General features: G+C 46.2%; 1 long non-coding RNA gene across 15 annotated transcripts in view; it reads left to right on the plus strand.

Annotated features, from left to right (window-relative positions):
• LOC133096891 (uncharacterized) overlaps positions 1-19,165 on the plus strand; it is a 401,345-nt gene that overhangs the window by 129,629 nt on the left and 252,551 nt on the right. The window lies entirely within an intron of this gene.

Here is a 19,165-nt window from a genome sequence, read left to right on the forward strand (position 1 = left end):
CAGGGCGTCCTGGAACCAACCCCCGTGGGTACTGAGGGACAACAGTACATGAAGAATTCCACAAATCAGTAAGAAAAAGATAAGCTACTAAAAATGGTCAAAGGATAAAGAGGAAGCAATTCACAGATGAAGAATCTTGAATAGCCAATAAATATATGAAAAATGTTCAACCTTACTAGTATCCAGAGAGCAAAAAATCCCCACAATGAGATGCCGTTTCATATCCTTCAGTTTAGCAAGATATTAAAAAGTTTGATAATATCAGCAAGAATGTGGGATAATGGGAACTCTCTTACAATGCTGGTGGTTACAGCCGAAGGGCAGTATCTAGGAAAATTTAAGATATGCAGACTCTGTGATCCAGCAATTCCACTCCTAAGGTGTGTGTCCTCTAGAGACAGTCCGCTGTAGACAAGGAGATGTGTACAAAGATGACTGTTTCAGCCTTGTTCGTGGTGGTCTCCTAAGTAAGCAATTGCAGAATATTATAAATAGCATGAAGCTATTTCCATAAATTTAAAAAACATATAAAATAATGCTACATACTTTTAAAGGAACATGTGTAGTAAGACTCAAATACATAGAGGAGAAGGATATACACCGATTTCAGAGATTTGTCTCTTACAGGAAATGGGATAGGGTAGGGGTGAGGACTTTAACCATACCTGTCATGCTTTATTTCTCTTTGAAAATCTTAAGCAATATGGAAAGGTTTAGCAGTTGTTGATTCTTTGTGGTAGATACATGGGTATTTGTCTTATTATTCCCTGTGATTTTTGTATGTTTGAAATATTTCATAGATGCATTCTTTTAGGTAAAAAAGGTAATGAAATCTTTCCTAATCTGGGCAAAAAAAACGGATTTTGTAATTACTCTATGTTCCTACTGCCTGCATATATATTGTTTCTTCCCCAAATCTGTGATTGAAGAAGCTTGCTTGGGACTAGGCAGAAAGGAGAGAGAGAGGTCTTAAAGCCCCGGCCGCTGATCATGTAAGGGAGTGAAAAGTCACCCAGTGCAGGTGGCCTGTCCACACCTTGCCTGGGAAATGGCCACTAAGCATCTGCTAGTATGACTTCAGCAGCAGAAAACTCACTATGTCCTGCACACCTGACCATTCCACCGTTGGGGATATCTTCAGGGTGAGTTTAGGGCTTTCTCCCACACAGGCTGGAAAGCTGAAGCTTTTTACTTTGTTGCTTCACCACAAGAACAATCACAGCACGGATGCCTCTTTGTCCAGGTCTTGAATGGGAAGCTTTCTACATGTGTCACCATTTTGTTGATCCTTCTTTAGATGCTGTGAGATATGGCGGTGTGGCATCCAAAGATGAAGCAAGTGCTGTGAATGTGATCAGATTACAGCAGAGCACAGGGAGTCCGTAATTCACATGAACTGGATATTCTACTTTAGTATGTTTGCTTTAGCTCTTTAAATGGCCGCATCACATTATTGCCGCATATTAGGATTGTGATCAGTGACTACCTAACTGCCTCTCTTGTGCTGCAAAATCCTTTTCACATAAATCGCTGCCAGGTCGCTATTCCCTCTGCAATCATTCTGCATTTGTGCAAGTGAATTTCAGAGACTGCTGCTGGGCTGTGCATTTATACTTGTTAAATGTTATCTTCTTGGCTTGGGCTGTGCATTCTAGGCTTGAGATCATGCTGAATTTTGATTATGTCATCTATGGCATGTGCTCTCCCCACCAGCTTGGTGTCGTCTGAATAATTGATTGACATATTTTCGAAGGGACAGGGCCAAGGACAGAATCCTGTAGCAAAGCAGTGAAAAGTTTTCTCTGGATTGACACGGAACCATTAATTAGCAATCTTTGGTTACGGCAGTTCAATTGGCCATAAATCTGTCCAGATTATTATCATCGGACGCTGTGGGAGTGCAAGAGACAGAATGGTTAGGAAGACTCACTATTGTAAAGATGTCAGTTATCTCTAGATGAATCCATAAATTGAATACAATTTAAGGCAAAATTCCAACAACTTTTTTTTCATAGAACCTGGTAAGCTGATTCTAAAATTTATCTGGGCGAACAAAAGAAGGACCAGGAATACACAAGAATTGGGGACATCAGTTTACCAGAAATCAAGGCTTATGACAAAATTTCCCAAGTGATTAGGGCAGTTTGGTTTTGGAACAGAAAAAGGCAAAGAGATCAAAGGAAGAGAAAAGAGAGCTCAGAAATAAAATCACAAATATATGGGAATTTGATATTTGACAAGGTACACTGCAAGTCTGTTAGGAATGCATAGGCTGTTTTAAAAATGGCAATGGGAAACCTGGTAATCCATAATGGAAAAAATTCAATTTCCATTTCAAACCTATACTAAAATAGGTTCCGGGACCTTTAAAGACCTAAATGAGAGAAGGAAAACTTCAAAATATTGGGGGAGTCGCAAGGAAATATCTTCATGACCTTGGATGTAGGAAGGGTTTCTTAAACAAAATGCCAAAAGCATAACCAAAATGAGAAGTTTGATAGATTTGACTATATGAAAACTAAAAATACTCATGTATCAAAATACAAGTTAAAAGTCAAGTTACAGGCTTGGAAGAGATGTTTGTAGAGCTTATAAAAGATGAATAATTAGTAACCAGAATATGAGGAGGCCTCTTACAAATCAATATGAAAAATACAAATAACGTAGCAGAAAAAAAGACAAAGGATATGACAGAGAAGAGTTTTATTAAAAGGACATCTAAATGACCAGTGAATACATGAGAAAATGCTCACCCAACCTCATTAGTAAACCGGCAAATGCAAATTAAAAATCACGGTGAGATACATTTCTGACCTGTCAGACTGACAAAATTTAGGAAATCTCATAATAGCAAGTATGGATAAGAACGTGGAGCAAGGGGAGTCATCATATATTGATGGAAGGTTTCACTGGTACAGTCTTGGAGAGAAAGTTTGGGAACAGCTAGGAAAACTGAAGATGCACATACCTTGTAGATACAGTGATGTCATTCCCAGGTGTGAATTCTAGAGAAACTCACATATGCATTAGGGGGCATTTACATGAATGTGCAATGTAACACTGTGAGAATGACATAATTAGAAACAACCTGAATGAACATCAACAGAAGAATGAATGAATAAATTGTGAAACACTCATTCAGTGTTCTAGTTCATGGTGATGGAAATGATTGAGCTAAATCTACATATATAACATGGATAAACCTCAAAAACATAATGTTGAGCAAAGAAAGCAAGTAGCAGAAGGATACATACAGTGTGATACCATTTACATAAAGTCTAAAAACATGTAAATGCTACTATATATCAGGGGTGGCAAACTGTAGCCTGTGGGCCAAATCTGATTAAAGAATGCCTATTTTTATAAAGTTTTATTGTAACATAGCCACATAGTTGTCTCTGGCTGCTTTTGTGCTACAAAGGCAGAGGTGAATAATTGCAACAAAGATAGTATGGTCTGCAAAATCTGAAATATTTACTATCTGGCCCCTGGTATATATGTGTATTAGTCAGGTTAATATGTAACATAGTGACTTCTGCAAGAGAAAACTTTGTTTTTCCCATTGGAACGGCTAGGTAAGTTTTCCAGGTCTTCTGGGGGGTAGCTCAGTAATCATTGGAGGCCCAAGGTCCTCCCTATGGGTTCTCTGTCATCCTCATGATCCAAGATGGCATCATCTCATCATCCAAGATGGTGCCCAGATCTCATCATCACATCCTCTTTCCAGCCAATGTGAGGAGGGCAAAAAGGAAGGGTTACACAGACACCTTCCTTATAAGCATGTGACCTAGATGTTATACACATCCCATTGGTAATAATTTTTTCACAGGGCCATACCGACCTACAAGAAAGCTAGGAAGTACAGATTTCACCTGGGGTCTCATGTGCTAGCCAAAAATTCCATTGCCATGAAAACATGAAGAATGGCTGTTGGGAACAACTAGAAGCTTCTGCAACAAGTTCATTTGTAATAAAGACATGAAAAGGAATGCAGAACACTGGTTCTCTACCTTTGTGCAGGATGGTGGTCATTTTTAGGCAGGCTGGAATGCAATCAGAGAGAGGTACAATAAAAAAGAGGTAAGAAAAAAGCTATATGCCCCAGGACTAGAGATTTGAGAAATAGTTTTATGCCTTAAGGTCTTGGCAGCAGAAGCCAAGTCAAATCTATGTATCATGCAATGATTCATATACACATATACATATATTAGAAGAAAGTAGAATAATAAAAGGAAAATATCAAAGGTGGAATAAGGACATGAGAAGATAACTCACTATAAGAAAGACAATAAAATACACTAAGTGAAACGCCAATATAAAGCATGATGTGTTGGCATAGAGTCTTATTGGCCTAACAAAGCCATAGTTGATGCAGTATAGATTTTTGAACAGCTACTTTATTACGGCTGTCTGTTGATGCTGGCAGTTGGAGCCAGTAGGTCAAGGGCCTTGGGACAGGCTAGAAACACATTGCCTAAAAATATGCCTTGGTTATTTCGTGCTTTGACATCCTGACAATAAAGAGGGAATATTTAGGGAGGAGCTGGAAGAATTAGATCGCTGTGGGCAAACATGCATTGTCTCTTAGGATACTTACGTGGTCACCTGGGGAAGAAGTTGATAACTCCTCTTGTTTGGGGCTTCTGTCTGACTGATATTAGGTGCCTGATACAGAAAGAGAAGAATTGAAAGGGACAGAGCTACAGACCTTCAAAAGAGAACCCTCAGGTAGTGGAACTGCCTTGCCCTGCTGGATGCAAAGGCTGTGCAACCATTCTGGAGAGCCATCTCACGCTATTTAGTTAAATTAAGAATGTATTTTCCATATGACCCGGCAATTTCATTCCCGGGCACGTATCCCGAAGAAATTCTTTCACGGGTCCCTAGTGGCATGTGTGAGGATGCTCACAGCCCCATCGTTTCGAGGCAGTGGGGAGTCGGAGGAAGTCTGGTCTACCATCATCAGGGGAGCACAGAGCACAATGTGGCAGGTACTCCCCGTGGTCTAGAAGCAGAGTGGTTAGAAACAGAGACTGGATACACCCACAGCAGCGCGGGAGGTTCTGAAACCCAGAGTGCTCATGAGAAGAGTTAAGAAGAAGGGAATGAGATCTATAGCACAATAACATTCATATCAGTGAGAAATGCATGCACACAAAACCACAATATACATTTTCCAGGGACATACACAAATTGAAGGAGGCACGTTAACACAATAAAATGGTTGCTTATGAGGGGGTGAGAGAGACCACCCCCCACAAGAGTGACTCTGTGGGAATTTACTTGGACTGCCTTTCCATTCCATCATAATACCTTGCAATCCTCCCAGCTCCTGCTTAGATGTGCGGGTTTGACTCTTACACCCTTACTAGATTCGGCATCTCTTGCTTTATTTACTCTCTCGGTGTCTAACCACGGCCATGCCCCGGACTTCACTCTGTTTTAACATCTTGCTATTGCTCTCTGAGTTTCTGACCACACTGTTCACCTTCTGGTCTTGCCTTCATTACTCCCATCTCAGGGCTGACAGCTTGTAGTGGTCTTGCTCTACTGCACGGCCATACAGGTCAACTGGTGTGTAGAAGATGGACCTGCTTGAGCTTGTGTGATGGATCCGTGGTGGCTAAATAAAGTCATGCTTGCCTCAATCTGTTGTCTCCCCAGACCATTTGTCTGCCCTCCACCCTCTCTTCCCCAGGCTTCTAGCTCTTGCTCTGGAGGACTTGGACCCTGTCTGTCTTTTCCTCTAACTCCAACACAGAATGCCTTTGATTTTCATTTAATACCTTGATACGTGCTGATAATATTTTAATATAAACTTCCTTTTACTTCAAAAGCAAAGAGCTAAGTAATTTCATATCTATCAAAATACATGAGTTATTGGAGAGTGGATGAAAGAGGCTGGTACTCTAGGCCACACATCCAGTGACCCTTGTGGCATGAGCACCGTGCTCCGTCCAGCAGGGTGGGACAGCTTTCAGGAAGCTGATGACATCAATTAAAGGCTCAGTGGCCAAGGGGTTACCTGGAGGGCTTATAGTTAGTTAGAAGATACAAATGGCTGCCTTCTACCTGCCTTCAGTTGAGAATCAGTAATTTGGAACCACTGGTCTCCATGGCTCTTGGCCAAGGATATTTTCCATGTTTCTTGGACATGACACAGAGGAGGATTGTACAAACACATGTGTATAGGATGGGTGGGTAGGTGAGGGTGTGTGCTGTCTATAAATTCCAGGACCAGCAGAATGCCTGACCACATGTGTTCCTGGCACCTATTAGGCCTCTGTATGAGCTGGGCAGCTTTATACAGGGCTTGGTGCCCGGCACAACAGCACGACACGGGGAGTGGTAAGGACTTGCTTCAGTGCTTTATGACAGTCTGCTGTCTGTTCTGTAGGGGAGAGAGTCAGGCTGCTGGAAAATTGTCGTACTACCACCAGAAGTCCATATGAATAAGAATTGGCTAGGTGATGGTGACTGCAGTCAGTAGATGTATGGAGGCTAATTAAACACCAGAGCTCGTGGCTGGGAGCCGCTCTGACTCAGCTGTGGTGATTATACCACGTGGCATAATGGCTTTGCTAACATGTAAATAGCCTCAGCCGTTAGTAAGAAGTGGGCTAAAACTCCATCAACATGATGCCAGGGCCGTGTTTTCAGAACCCACAGGATTTTGACAAAGGAAATCTGACAAAGGAATTTGAGACTCTTGGATTTGAGAAATAGAGTGGGGAATCTGTTATGGATGTGAATATATTATAATTTCTCTAACTTTTTTTATGGCTTATGTAGAAAATAGGTTACAATACTGAACTCAAGATTACTCTGGAAAATCCAAGCCTTGTGGGCATTATAGTATTATAGAACAGTTGATATAAGATGTTTTGGGAGAGAGTGGTAATAGCAATGTATAAATGCCAGCAATAGACCAATAGTCTTCTGTTTGATGAGTCCAGTAAAACAATGGATGTTTTAGATACTGCTGATTCTCTTCGCAAAAGCAACCCAAGAAGAACAGATGCCAAGAAGAGATGGTTTGACTCAGGTGGGAGAGATGAATTAAATCTAGGGGACAGGGACAGTAGAGCATTGTAATGAGGAGGTGGTAGAGTGTAATGATTACGAATTCAGGCTGTTCGGGTTCATATCTAGACTTTGGCACTTAATTGTGTGATCTTGGACAAATCACTCAACTTCTCTTAAAAGAAGAGAAAAGAAAAGAAAAAAAAGAAAAATTTTCTTTTCTATAATAGATTTTATTAGTACCTTCCTCATAGGGTTGCTGAAAACATTAAATGAGATAATCCATGTAAGGTGTTTAGCATAGTGGCTGGAACATAGAAAGTGCTAAATAAAGTTTGCTATTTTAATCGTATTAGTTTCAAACTCTCTCATTAAATACCTTAACACGCTAGGTATATGTGTTTTCATCCAGTTGGATTCCTGGAGGAGTAAAACTCCAACCTCAGCAAAAATGGTCTCTAATGATGTTTTTCCCATTTAATTTAATTAAAATTTTTAAATTGAAGGATAGTTGATTTACAGTGTTTCAGGTGTACAGCGAAGTGATTCAGTTTTAGATTCTTTTCCATTATAAGTTATTATAAGATATTGAATATAGTTCCCTGTGCTATATGGTAGGTCCTTGTTGTTTATCTATTTTATATATATTGGGTTGGCCAAAAAGTTTGTTGGAGTTTTCCCGGCCGTCAGAGGCTACGGAAAAACCCGAACGAACTTTTTGGACAACCCAATAGTAGTGTGTATCTGTTAATCCCAAATTCCAAATTTATCCCTCCCCGTCCCCCTTCCCTTGGTCTATAATAATTAACTGAGAATTATATGGTAATGAGATTCAGATTCTTTTCCATTATAGGTTATTACAAGATATTGAATATAGTCCCCTGTGCTATATGGTAGGTCTGTGTTGTTTATCTGTTTTATATGTAGTAGTGTATATCTGTTAATCCCCATTTCCTAATTTATCCCTCCCCCACCCCTTCTCCCTGGTCTATAATAACTGAGAATTATATCGTAATGATGTCACATGACCACATGTATAAGCTGCACTTGAAAAATCCCTTCCATTAAATTAGAGTTAAAAATAGCAGAGGGTTTGGTTCATGCAGTAGGATTTGTGGGGTTGAAGCTGAGGCGCTGGTGTGGTGGCAACCCCTGTTGCTGGTGACCATCCCTGTTTTGTCCCCAGCCACATTGCCATTCATGCAGAGAATGCCCATCTTGCTTTGGCAGGGCTTAGGGCTGACCCAGTAGAGCATGATATTAGCACATCATCCATTAGAAAGGGCCTGTTGGTGTTGTGAAGCAGGATTCTTGAAAATCCTGGGAGGAGATGGGCACTGCCATGGCCTAAGGACTGCCTAACACATGATGTGGGGTCTGCAGAGGGGGAGGGACCATCTTGGGTCCCCTGTCGACCTCCCTCAGTGTCGAGGGCACACCGGGTAAAGGATGCCTGCTGTCACTCCATCCCACTGGGGCAGACTGGAGATGCACAGGTCCCCACATGCAGCTCCAGCCCAGGGCTTGGTGGTAGATTATGGGCGCCCCAGAGTCCGGAACTCATCCTGTGATGATCTGAGGAGGGTCCACCGTTCTGGCTTCCTAATCTCATACAATCATGTGAACGAATTGCCACATCTGTCAGCAGGAGTGGTCCGCTTGCCAGATCTCTCTCGTGGGAGGCTCCTGGAACAGGGGCCTGGTCACACAACAATCTGTAGGCATGAGTTCCAGAGCACCAGTGGGGAGGGGAGTCCATGTGGGTCCTGCTTCTGGCTCGGAGTGTCCTGGCCAGACTGCAGTGCTGGTCTAAGTAGTCCCAGGCACCAGGCCCAGGTGGGCACTTAGAAAAATTTGAGGCAGTCATCCCAAAGTGGGGACCCCTCAGGCACGGGGCCTGGGGGAAAAGTCTCTGCTTGCCCAGGACTACGTGAGGCACTGCCTGCTAGAGTGGGAAGGATCTGGCAGCAATGAACTAGAGGTCAGAGACCTGGTTCTAGTCTTTGCTCTGCTGACAAGCAGCTTTGTGACCATGAGCAAATCTACTGAAGGTCTCTGAGGGACTGGTTTCATGGGTGTGTGATTAACGCAGCAGCACAGAGCCCTGCGCCTGGAGTTTAATGCTCTGCGGCCCCCCTCTTGAAATGTGTAAGAATTTTCTCTTTGAATTTGTGTTTTGTAAGTGAAGTCTGTGGGACAGGGGAGTGTGCACTGGGGGCTTGGCTCGTACACAGTCCCATCTCCTGCCACCTCCTCACCTCCTTTCCTCTCTGGGACTGGTTCTCAGCTGCCAGCTCACCTCACCCTCCAGCCCAGTGACCTCTGCTGCTGCCCTCTGCCCCTGATGGGGGTCTGAGTGTGGGCGCAGTGAGAGGTACCATTGGGTGTGTATACCCCCCAACACCAGGAGGGTCTGTCTTCATCCCATGAGTGTTTAATGCCCAAGGGAGTGTGACATTAAATAGCACGTAAAAAACCAAGACAGGCCGAGAAAGAGGCTGCAGAAGAAAAGAAAATGGTGCTTTTCCTGCTCTTTGAACAAAGGGTCCTATATTTTCATTTTGCACTGGGCCCTGCATCTTGTGTAGCTGGTCTGTGTCTCTGAATCTCAGCTTCTCCTTTGTAAGAAGGTAGGGTTTGAATTAGATGATCTCTGAGGTACCGTCCAGGGCTCATATTCCTTTGCTGAAGGAACATCCATGGCCAATCACATTTCCCCAAAGGCAGTCTGTAGAGGCTAATTGGCCAGACCACAATTCCCAGGGTTCAAAGGTCTCTGGTATGTCTGTTTTTTTTATAAAGAGTTCTTTCTTTGTGTCAAAGAATAATTGCAGCAGACAGAGTTAAAGAGGCAAGGAAGACTTTACTCGTGACTAATGCAGTAGGGGAGAGAGATTGAACTTGACTCTGCTGAAACAAAAGGTGGAGAGTTTTAAGCACTGGGGATGCACTAGTGGAAAAGTACTGGAGGACGTTAGTGGGGAGGTTGGTTAATGTGATTAGGACATCTGTGATTGCTAGTTGTTGCTTCTGAAGGTAGTTGTCCCAAGGAGACTGGGAGAAAGGGGCCCGCTCTCTCTTTAGAAAATAGCATTTCGGGGCTTCCCTGGTGGCGCAGTGGTTGAGAGTCTGCCTGCCAATGCAGGGGCAATGGAGGGTTCGAGCCCTGGTCTGGGAAGATCCCACATGCTGCGGAGCGACTAGGCCCGTGAGCCACAACTGCTGAGCCTGCGCGTCTGGAGCCTGTGCTCCGCAACAAGAGAGGCCGCGACAGTGAGAGGCCCACGCACCGCAATGAAGAGTGGCCCCCGCTCGCCACAACTAGAGAAAGCCCTCGCACAGAAACGAAGACCCAACACAGCCAAAAATAAATAAATAAATAAATAAATTTATTAAAAAAAAGAAAATAGCATTTCAAAGGATGCCTCCCAGGCCCTTGAGAAAAACTTTCCTGGTTTGTAAAAGTGGCAGGTGGTTGGGAGACTTACATCTCAAAGGGGCAAGGAAAGAATTTACGGGTTTCTAGTTGACAAGAGTTTACAAGTTTCCAGCATTTTCTAGAGTAAATGCTCTAAGAGAAGGGAGGTTGGGGTTACGTGCAAGAAGAAGCCTGTCTGAAGTGTAGCCAAGCAGAGGGAACATGAAGGCTGTCTCAGACACGTGCTGTTGGAGGTGAGGACTGCAGGGAGCCCTGCTCTAGCATCTTTTTAGGGGCAGCGGCTTTTCTCCCCCGACATTATGGCGCAGATGTGCTGAGAGGTGGTACCAAGCTCTGCGCCCCTCAGCAGGCCAGGGTTGTCTTCAGACCTCAGCCAGATCCTCCGTGGGCGCAGACATGGTTCCCTTATCTGTCTTGGCTTCTCCACGAATGGCCATCCATCTACCCTGTACCCTCAGCCCATGGTTCTCTCTGACCGTTTCTGAATCACGAGTCCTCCGCTCCGGGGCCGCTCTCCCCTCCCGCAGGCCTCCCAAGAGGTTTGGCATGAGCAAGCTTTCATAAGTATTTATTGCAGGGATAAGAGCCTGGTGCCCCAACGGGTCCTTGGCTGCCGGGAGCTGACAGAGGAGGTAGTTTGTGTGCTAATGCCGTTGATTGCCTGCATCTTCTGAGGATTCTGCTTTAGGCTTTTTATCTGCCCCTGGAGAGAGACCCAGGAGTTGTTACCCATCTGCCCTCCCCTTTCCCTCCCCTCTGTCCCAGCCCCCCACCTGGTCTTCCCAGAGAGACCCATAAAATTGTATTCAACTCATTATGTCCCAGGCAAAGCCTGATCCTTCATTTCGAGAATAATAATCAAGTGTCCAGATTCAAATGTGGTGTCTGAGGCTGCGTTGGGGAGACTGATGAAGGGCCTGATACGAGCTGCCTGGAGGGCAGGGCTTGGGGCTGGTGCTGGGGGAGGATGTGAGGGGTGTAAAGGGAGAGTCCGGGCTCCCATGGACCATTCTTTTCCCTGTGGGGAGGGAGGCAAAGCCTTGATTTTGCACTGAGTGTTTGTCCTGTGTCCCCCGCTCTGAGCATTGGGAGGGCAGTGCTCTTGTCAGTGGGAGTGCACCGTGTCACGGTGACTGGACTGAGAGTCCTGGTTGTTGTAGGATCCGGTGCTTAATTCTACAGGAGTCTGTTAGATTCAGCTTTGCTGTTTCACCCTAATCCAGTGGTTCATGGCCTTGGGGAGCATCCTCATTACTTGGGGAGCTGTAAAATTACAGATGCTTGGGTCACGGTTCCTGAGATTTGGATTTAATTGGTCCAAAGTTTGGCCTTAGCGTTGCAATTTTTAAATCTAATGTGCAGCCAAGGCTGTGAACCCCTACCCCACCCGAATGCTCCTGTATTAGTTAGAAGTGGGAAATGGAATTGCCAAGCGGGAGAGCCATTCCATTATCTGTGAGTTCTCTCCCTGGTAGAAAAGTCAACATGGAGAGCAAAACCACTCCTAGAAAGGAGGGTAGCGTTCCTAGGAGAGGTGGGCTTTGTGGTGGTTAAGAACCCAGGCTCTGGTGTCACACGAACTTGGTTTATTTCCTGGTTCCCCTGCTTTGGACCGTGTGGCAGGGAGCAAGTCACTTTACCTAAGTTTCACCTTCATCATCTGTAAAAAGGGGATAATAATAGCTACCCCCGAAGAGCTGTTGTGAGGATTCAGGAACTGATAGAATGCATGTAAAGGAGCTGGTAGAGTGTGCTTACAGAGACTAAGGTTCTCTTTAAAAGTTAGTTGTTATTATCGTAGTAAAACCTGGTGTCTTGGAGCTTGGATGGCCTGGTGTTCAACTCTCCTCTATGGGGGTCATAATTAATAATGCTGCCTAATGATGCCCTTACTATTCGCTGAGCATGATTCTAAGCCCTTTACCTGTATTAACTGAGGCACAGAGAGGTTACGCAACATGCCCAGGGCCACAGCTGATGAATGGCGTGGGCGGCAGGATTTAAAGCAGCCAGTCTGATTCCAGGGCTTGTCCCTGACAGCCACACTTTACAGCATCTCTAGCTACACAGGTCTTCTCACCACGTGGCCCGGAACACCTGGGCATGATCAGAGCCCCTCTTGCCTGGTCAGTGTTGGCAGAAGCCTTGAAGGAGGGACGTGTTCACAGAAATGTGATCCTGCGTGGAGAATCTAGAAAAGGAAGCATGGCTGTTTATGGCAGCATTCTGCCAAGCCATTGATTAGATCACAGCCTTCGTTAGCTGCATGCCTATCCCGAGGATTTCTCTGGTCACCTTGATCAGACCTGGCTGTTTTCCAATCTCCAAGCTATTGCTCCAGGCATGGGCACTTATATAAGCAGATGGCCAGGCTCGTCTACTTTCTGGCAATCTTCACGTGGCAAATTGACTTAGCAGATTTTTGACGCTGATATTTTAAATGCTAATAATCAGCTCTGCACAAGATGGTTCCTGATAAGGGCCTCTCTGTGCTGGTTGCCCACAGCGATCAGCCCACCCTAGAGTGTTAATTTTAGGGTGCCTTGAATGCTCACCACCTCTAAAGTGTACTGAGAGATAGTTTACCTGCATCCCATCTTGTTTATAAGGAAGTGTTTGAAAGTAAATTACCTTATAAACAATGTAACACTCTTCTGGGAGGAGGGTCTTTTCCTTGAACTTATTCCCAAATATTTGTATAGACATGTATGTAGACAGAAGCCCCACAGGCTCTGCAGAAAAGTGTGGATAATTGAGATTCTTACAGGAGAGCTCCATGTAATCCACTTTCTCAGAATTGCACAGAGCCTTTTTGCCATACGCCGGCCAGTTCACATTATTGGTGCAAGTTTGGTTCTACCAGAGCTGGCAGAGGAGATCAGAAAGATTCTTCATGCCAACACCCAGCCCCGTCCTCAGATCCCTCCTCCCTGCTCCTCGGGGCCATTTGCAGAGAGGGTAGAGGAGGAGGACAGGGCCGGAGGAGGCCTCCGCTGAGACTGCCCCTGGGCTGGAGTGGGAGGCCGTGAGGAGAACTGAGCATGCACCTGCCCCTTGCCACTTTCCCATTCACTTCCCACACTTGGCTTTATCACTGCATCTGCCAGCAATTATTCTAACTGAAAACTCTCTGCCTTGAAAGAGTCTTCTAGGATTTCAAGGAAGAGAGAAAGCCTGGGACTCCAGGACCGGCTGGGTGTTATCTTCATAGTTGACTTCTGTCCTTCTGTGCTTCTCTCTTTTCCTCCGTCATTTTGGTCATCCTCAACTCTTCCTTCCCAGCCCTCTGAGAGCTGAAGGCCAGCCCTGCATCCAAGGCACACCTGCAGGTAGCACAGAAGAAGGAACAAATATTTACGTAGAGCCCATCATGCACCAGGTGCTGCTAAAAGCTCCCTTGGGCATTATATTATTCCATAAACTCATTATAGGTGAGAAAACCAAATCTCCAAGAGGTCTAAACATTTCCCCAAGGCAAACAAATGGCTATTTTCAGTAGAGCCTGCATTCAAATCCGGGTCTTTGGCCTTCAAATCTAGTGCTCTTTTCCATTCACCACGTAGTCTCCGGGTTCTGGCTACTGATGTTAAACATTAGATGATCCTCAGCGGATGCCTTCTGGTCTGCCTTCCCTGCCCCACCTCTGTTCTGTCTACCTGGGGCAACCTCCGTGGCTCCCCTACCCGTTAGCGTCCTTTCCCCTTGTGGCCCAAGGAGAAGGGATCCAGCAGGGAAAGCGTGGGGAAAGCTTGCCGTCCATCAGAGTTGGGGACCCTGGCTGGGACACTCACGGGGCCAGAGTATAATTGGCTGGGAACCTGGCAGTGCCCATTCCAGCCAGCGTGGTTCCCTGTCTGCCTCTTTTCGCTTTGCAGGGAATTCCAGGAACTCCAAGTAACAAATGACAGCAAATTAGGAGCTGAGTAACATAGCAACTGCAAATGTTAACAGTCAGGTGACCCTCAGAAGCTGGCTGCCATTCTAGGGGAGATTATTGTTTATCCAAGTAAATACCAAACCCTCACCATGGTGGTTTGTGTAGCAGAGAATGAAGAAGCTCTATCATTTCTGCCTAGGAGTACTCAGAGCAGTGGAGGTTAGGGATTTCTACTCCTTTATTAAAAATTAAGGTGCTTTTGAGTGTGTATGTTCGTGTTTAATGGGTAGTGCTGACTTTTCAATGCAAGTCCTTTGTTCTTTTGTGGAGAAGCTGGTGTAGCCGAATTAGCACGGAACTGAGAGCTGGGCCCTGGGCTTTCATTCTGGTTCTACTGTGAGTAAGCTGTGTGACCTGGGACAAGTAACTTATCCTCTCTGGGCTTTAGGAAGGGGATTGGAGTAAGAATGAAGGATGGTGTATTAGTCTGCTCAGGCTGCCATAACAAAATACCACAAACTGGGTGGCTTAAACAACAGAGTTTTATTTTCTCTCAGTTCTGGAGGCTAGAAGCCCAAGGTCAAGTTTTGGTTTTCCTGAGGCATTTTTTCCTGGCTTGCAGATGGCTTCCTTCTCACTGTGTCCTCACGTGGCCTTTCCTTTGTGTGCATCTCTGGTGTCTCTTCCTCTTCTTACAAGGACACCAGTCATATTGGATCATTGGATCATATTGAACCTCGTTGAATCTTAGTTACTTCCTTAAGGGCCCTATCTCCAAATATAGTCATGTTGGGGGTTTGGGTTTCAACACATGAAATTTGGGCAGACATAATCCAGCCCATAATAGATGGTTAGTGACTCTTTCACTCTTAAACTTCGAATCTCTTTTCTGAGGACTAGCAAAGCTCTCTTTCACTTACTCTAGAAAACTGAAACAGGAACCAAGGATTTCCTTCCATCCCTGCAGGGGCTCAGCACCTGTCTCGCTCTCCTGAGCTGGGACCCCACTCAGAGACTGGGGGCAGGTGGCCCAGCAGGCTGTAGGACACCTCCCTGGGGTACCACTTGCTCTGTGCTTGTCAGCCTGCCCAGACCCCTCCCCAGAGTTCTCTGCTGCCCTCTCCTGCTGTCATTGTCACATGTGTATCTGACAGGGACCCTCAGAGCCTATTCTCCCAGGTCAGGTGTGGGCTCCTCCCACTGCTTGTCACTTTGTAGCCGGAAATTTTCTGTCCTGGCCTCCCCTCGTCTGGGCAGGACGTGGGCCAGGAACACCCTCTTTTATGGACAGTTTTCAAAGCTGGGATCTGACCAGTTAAGGGCTGGGATCAGGGATCTCCCGCCATCTCAAGAAGGGTGATGGCAGGAAGATCTCATTAACGCCTTTCCACAAAGGGGAAAAATAATATTTCAGCGTGTTCCCGTTGTGTCTTCAATCGGTGATAAGGTGCCACCAAAGTGCCAGTCTGAGCTGCGTTCAAATGAAGGATTATTCTGATAAGATGGAGAGAAGAGATGCTCGGGGGGAGGGGACCCTCTGGAGGGGGGCAATGCTGGCTTAAGGTTATTAAACAGGAAATGCCTGGCCGCGGTGGATCAAGGGGAAATTACACATTCTGTCACATTTGCTTATTGAATCCTATTTCTATCGAAGCTCGAAAGGGGAAAAAAAAAATAACGCCACCCCCATCAACCTCCTTGTAGCTCTTATTAGATTTCACAGCCTTTCAATATGAAAATGCTAGTGCGGATGGCAAAATTCCTTGTCAGTTTTTAATATCAGTAAGGGATTGTGGTATTAGGCTTAAGGGGGATGGAGGTGGGAGCGGGGAGGGGGTACAGACAGTCCGCAGAGGCCCCTGCGTACACAGCCGTAGCTGTCTTTGCTTCTTAGAGCTCGTTGCAAGCGCAGTAGCTCCTGTCCTCACACTTAGGAGGACACTGCCGAGATGAGGGTGACCATCTCGGGGGGACCACATGCCCCCCTGGGCTTCACAGCAAGAGCCACTGAACCCCACACTCAGGTTGAACCTCCCCTCAGACTCTGTCATCAGGTGCTGCTCTAACAAAGGACCACAGGCTGGGTGGCTTAAACAACAGAAAACTATTGTCTCATGGCTCTGGAGGCCAGACATCCAAAATCAAGGTGTCGGCAGGGCCACACTCCCTCTGAAACCTGCAGGTGAGAATCTTTCCTCGACTCCTCTAGCTTCTGGTGTTTGCTGGCATTCCGTGGCCTGTAGATGTATCACTGTAACTGCTCTTTTTGTCATCACATGCCTGTTTTCTGCCTCTGTGTCACTCTCCCCTTCTTATAAGGACACCAGTCCTATTGGACTAAGGATCACCTGACTTCAGTATCACCTAATCTTAATTGCATCTGCAATGGGCTTATTTTCAAATAGGGTCACATTCTGATGTCCTGGGGGTTGGGACTTCAACAGAGCTTTTCTGGGGACACAGTTCAATCCCTCACAGGTGTCTTCGTTTGGATTCGCCGCAAAGCCAACCCTGAGACAAGTAGTATTTTGGCACAGGTAGTTTGTTTGGGAAATGATCCCAGGATGCAGGCGAGGGAGAAGGGGCAGTAAAGAGTGAGTTAATGAGTGGGTTGTCACTGTGGGTGATGGGGTCTCAGTCCCTCTGGAATTCTCTGAGAGGCCATGGAAACAGGCCTTGGAATTATCCCTGGGGGCAAGGAAGTGGGGTGTCTATTCCTCAGGTGAGGGTCACTTGGAAAGCATAAGCTCCTGGCACTTACACCTGCCTCAGAAGGGGCTGCGGAAGCTCCTGCAGGATGTTGTCAGCAGGGAGATGGAGGAGGCCTCGCTGCCCAGGAATTGGCTCCAGGGTCCCCCCAGGCAAGGTTGAAGGGACAAGGGCAGGGAAGGCTTTTTGGCAGGGGCTGCTCACCAGGACCGAATGAGCCTGGGCCAGAAGCTTAGACATTTAAGCAGGTCAGCCTGATGTGACCTCTGTCCTGCTGGCAGGAGTGGATCCTTTCCTATTCGCTGTGACCAGGCTTGTTCTTCTGGGGCTGAGCTCCTGGCTGGTCTCCTGATAGATATCCTGGTTCTTCCAGGCTGGGGGTCCTGCCTGGACACCTGCTTCTCCTTTCTGAGAATAGCAGTCCTGTCCCCAGTCTCTGACTCTTGAGTGTCAGGTAAAACTATTGTCCAACCCTGGTCCAGCCCAGGCCCAGAACAGGATGGTCTCTCAGTGAATTGCCACCATGAGGTCTGTCTCCCACCTCTCTCTCCTGTCTTTTCCACCTTGTGGGGGACTGTTTCTGTCCCCAACACAGATGACATCCATCTCTTTTCTCCTGGAGCCACCTACTTGGTGAGCTCAGCCATTTAAGGATTTGGGGAGAATAGGGTACTAAAATCAAAGAGGAGGCCCTAAGCCAAACATTTCCGGAAATGAGCCGAGGAGAGAGGAGAGGCCCTTCAGGGCCTGCTCCGGGCCACTGACTGCCTCCCGGCCCACCCCTGCTGCTCTGCTCCAGGCCCCTCTCCGTGCCCTTCTGGCCACGAGGCCCAGGTGTGCTTGGGAGCCCACAGGTGCTGTGCAGCCCTTCCCCTCACCCCCATCTTCAGAGTCTTGACTGTCCTGCCCTCTGGGTACTGGTGCTAGTTTCTCTCCTGGTCTGTTCACATGCAGAGTACCCCACAGTGATCAGCAAGTCTGTAAAAAACTTGAACAAAGCCTTGAGGTCTTCAGGAAGAGTTGGGTCCTGGCACAGGGGTATGTGGGTCACTTCTTTAGCCATCTTTGAGGCTCAGCAAGGGGAGGACAGAGGCAAAGGAGTAAAAGATAATCTTCACAAGTGGGCTGTACATGGACGGCCACGAGAAGCACAAAGGGCTAGGAGTCTGGAGACCTAGGTGCTGGTCCTGCATCTGTTAAGTTGCTTTTATTTGATTTTATTTTGTATTTCATATCATTTCAACAGTCGTCCCTTGGTATCCACAGGGATTGGTTCCAGGACCACCCCACCCCCCCATTACCAAAATCCCTTAATAGAAAATGGCATAGTATTTGTATAAAACCTACACACGTGCTCCCGTATACTTAATTACTTATAATACCTGACACAATGTACATGCTGTGTAAATAGCTGCCTCTCTGTGGCAGATTCAAGTTTTGCTTTTTGGAACTTTCTGGAATGTTTTTTCTGAATATTTTCCATCTGTGGTTGATTGAATTCGCAGATGCAGAACTCGCAGAAATGGAGGGCTGACTGTATTTTATTTTTATTTATTTATTTTGGCCACACCACACGGCTTGTGGGATCTTAGTTCCCTGACCAGGGCATTGGACCTGGGCCACAGCAGTGAAAGCGCCGAGTCCCAACCACTGGACCACCAGGGAATTTCCTTTATTTTATTTTTTTAAAACCTCTTGTGCCTCAATTTCCTCTTTGGCCAGAAGAGGAGAATAACCTACCAAAAAGCCCAGCATCCTCCAGGGTTGCTGTGACAATAAAATGAGATAACTTCTCTCCTCAGGAAAGTGGTCCTTCACTGACATGTAAAGCCAAGTTATTGTGAAGTTGATAATGGGGTAGAAAACTAATTGACCTAATTTGGAAGAAGGCTGTGGCAGGTGAGTGATCCAGGTAGCATGACATGTCTACCTTGAATATATGAGGTGTTGAGACACGTAGAGGGAGGTCTGGGCGAGGTTGGGGAGGAGGCTCTGCTTCCCATGAGTGGGTGACCTGCCTGTCAATTCTGCTGATCGCCTGCCTTTCCTGAACACTGCACTCCACCTGCCACCTCTGCCCCGGGGAGGGCTCCAGGGGCCCCTCCCCCGCCCCTCCC

The sequence above is a fragment of the Eubalaena glacialis genome, chromosome 8 (genome assembly GCF_028564815.1).
Source record: "Eubalaena glacialis isolate mEubGla1 chromosome 8, mEubGla1.1.hap2.+ XY, whole genome shotgun sequence".
NCBI lineage: Eukaryota > Metazoa > Chordata > Mammalia > Artiodactyla > Balaenidae > Eubalaena > Eubalaena glacialis.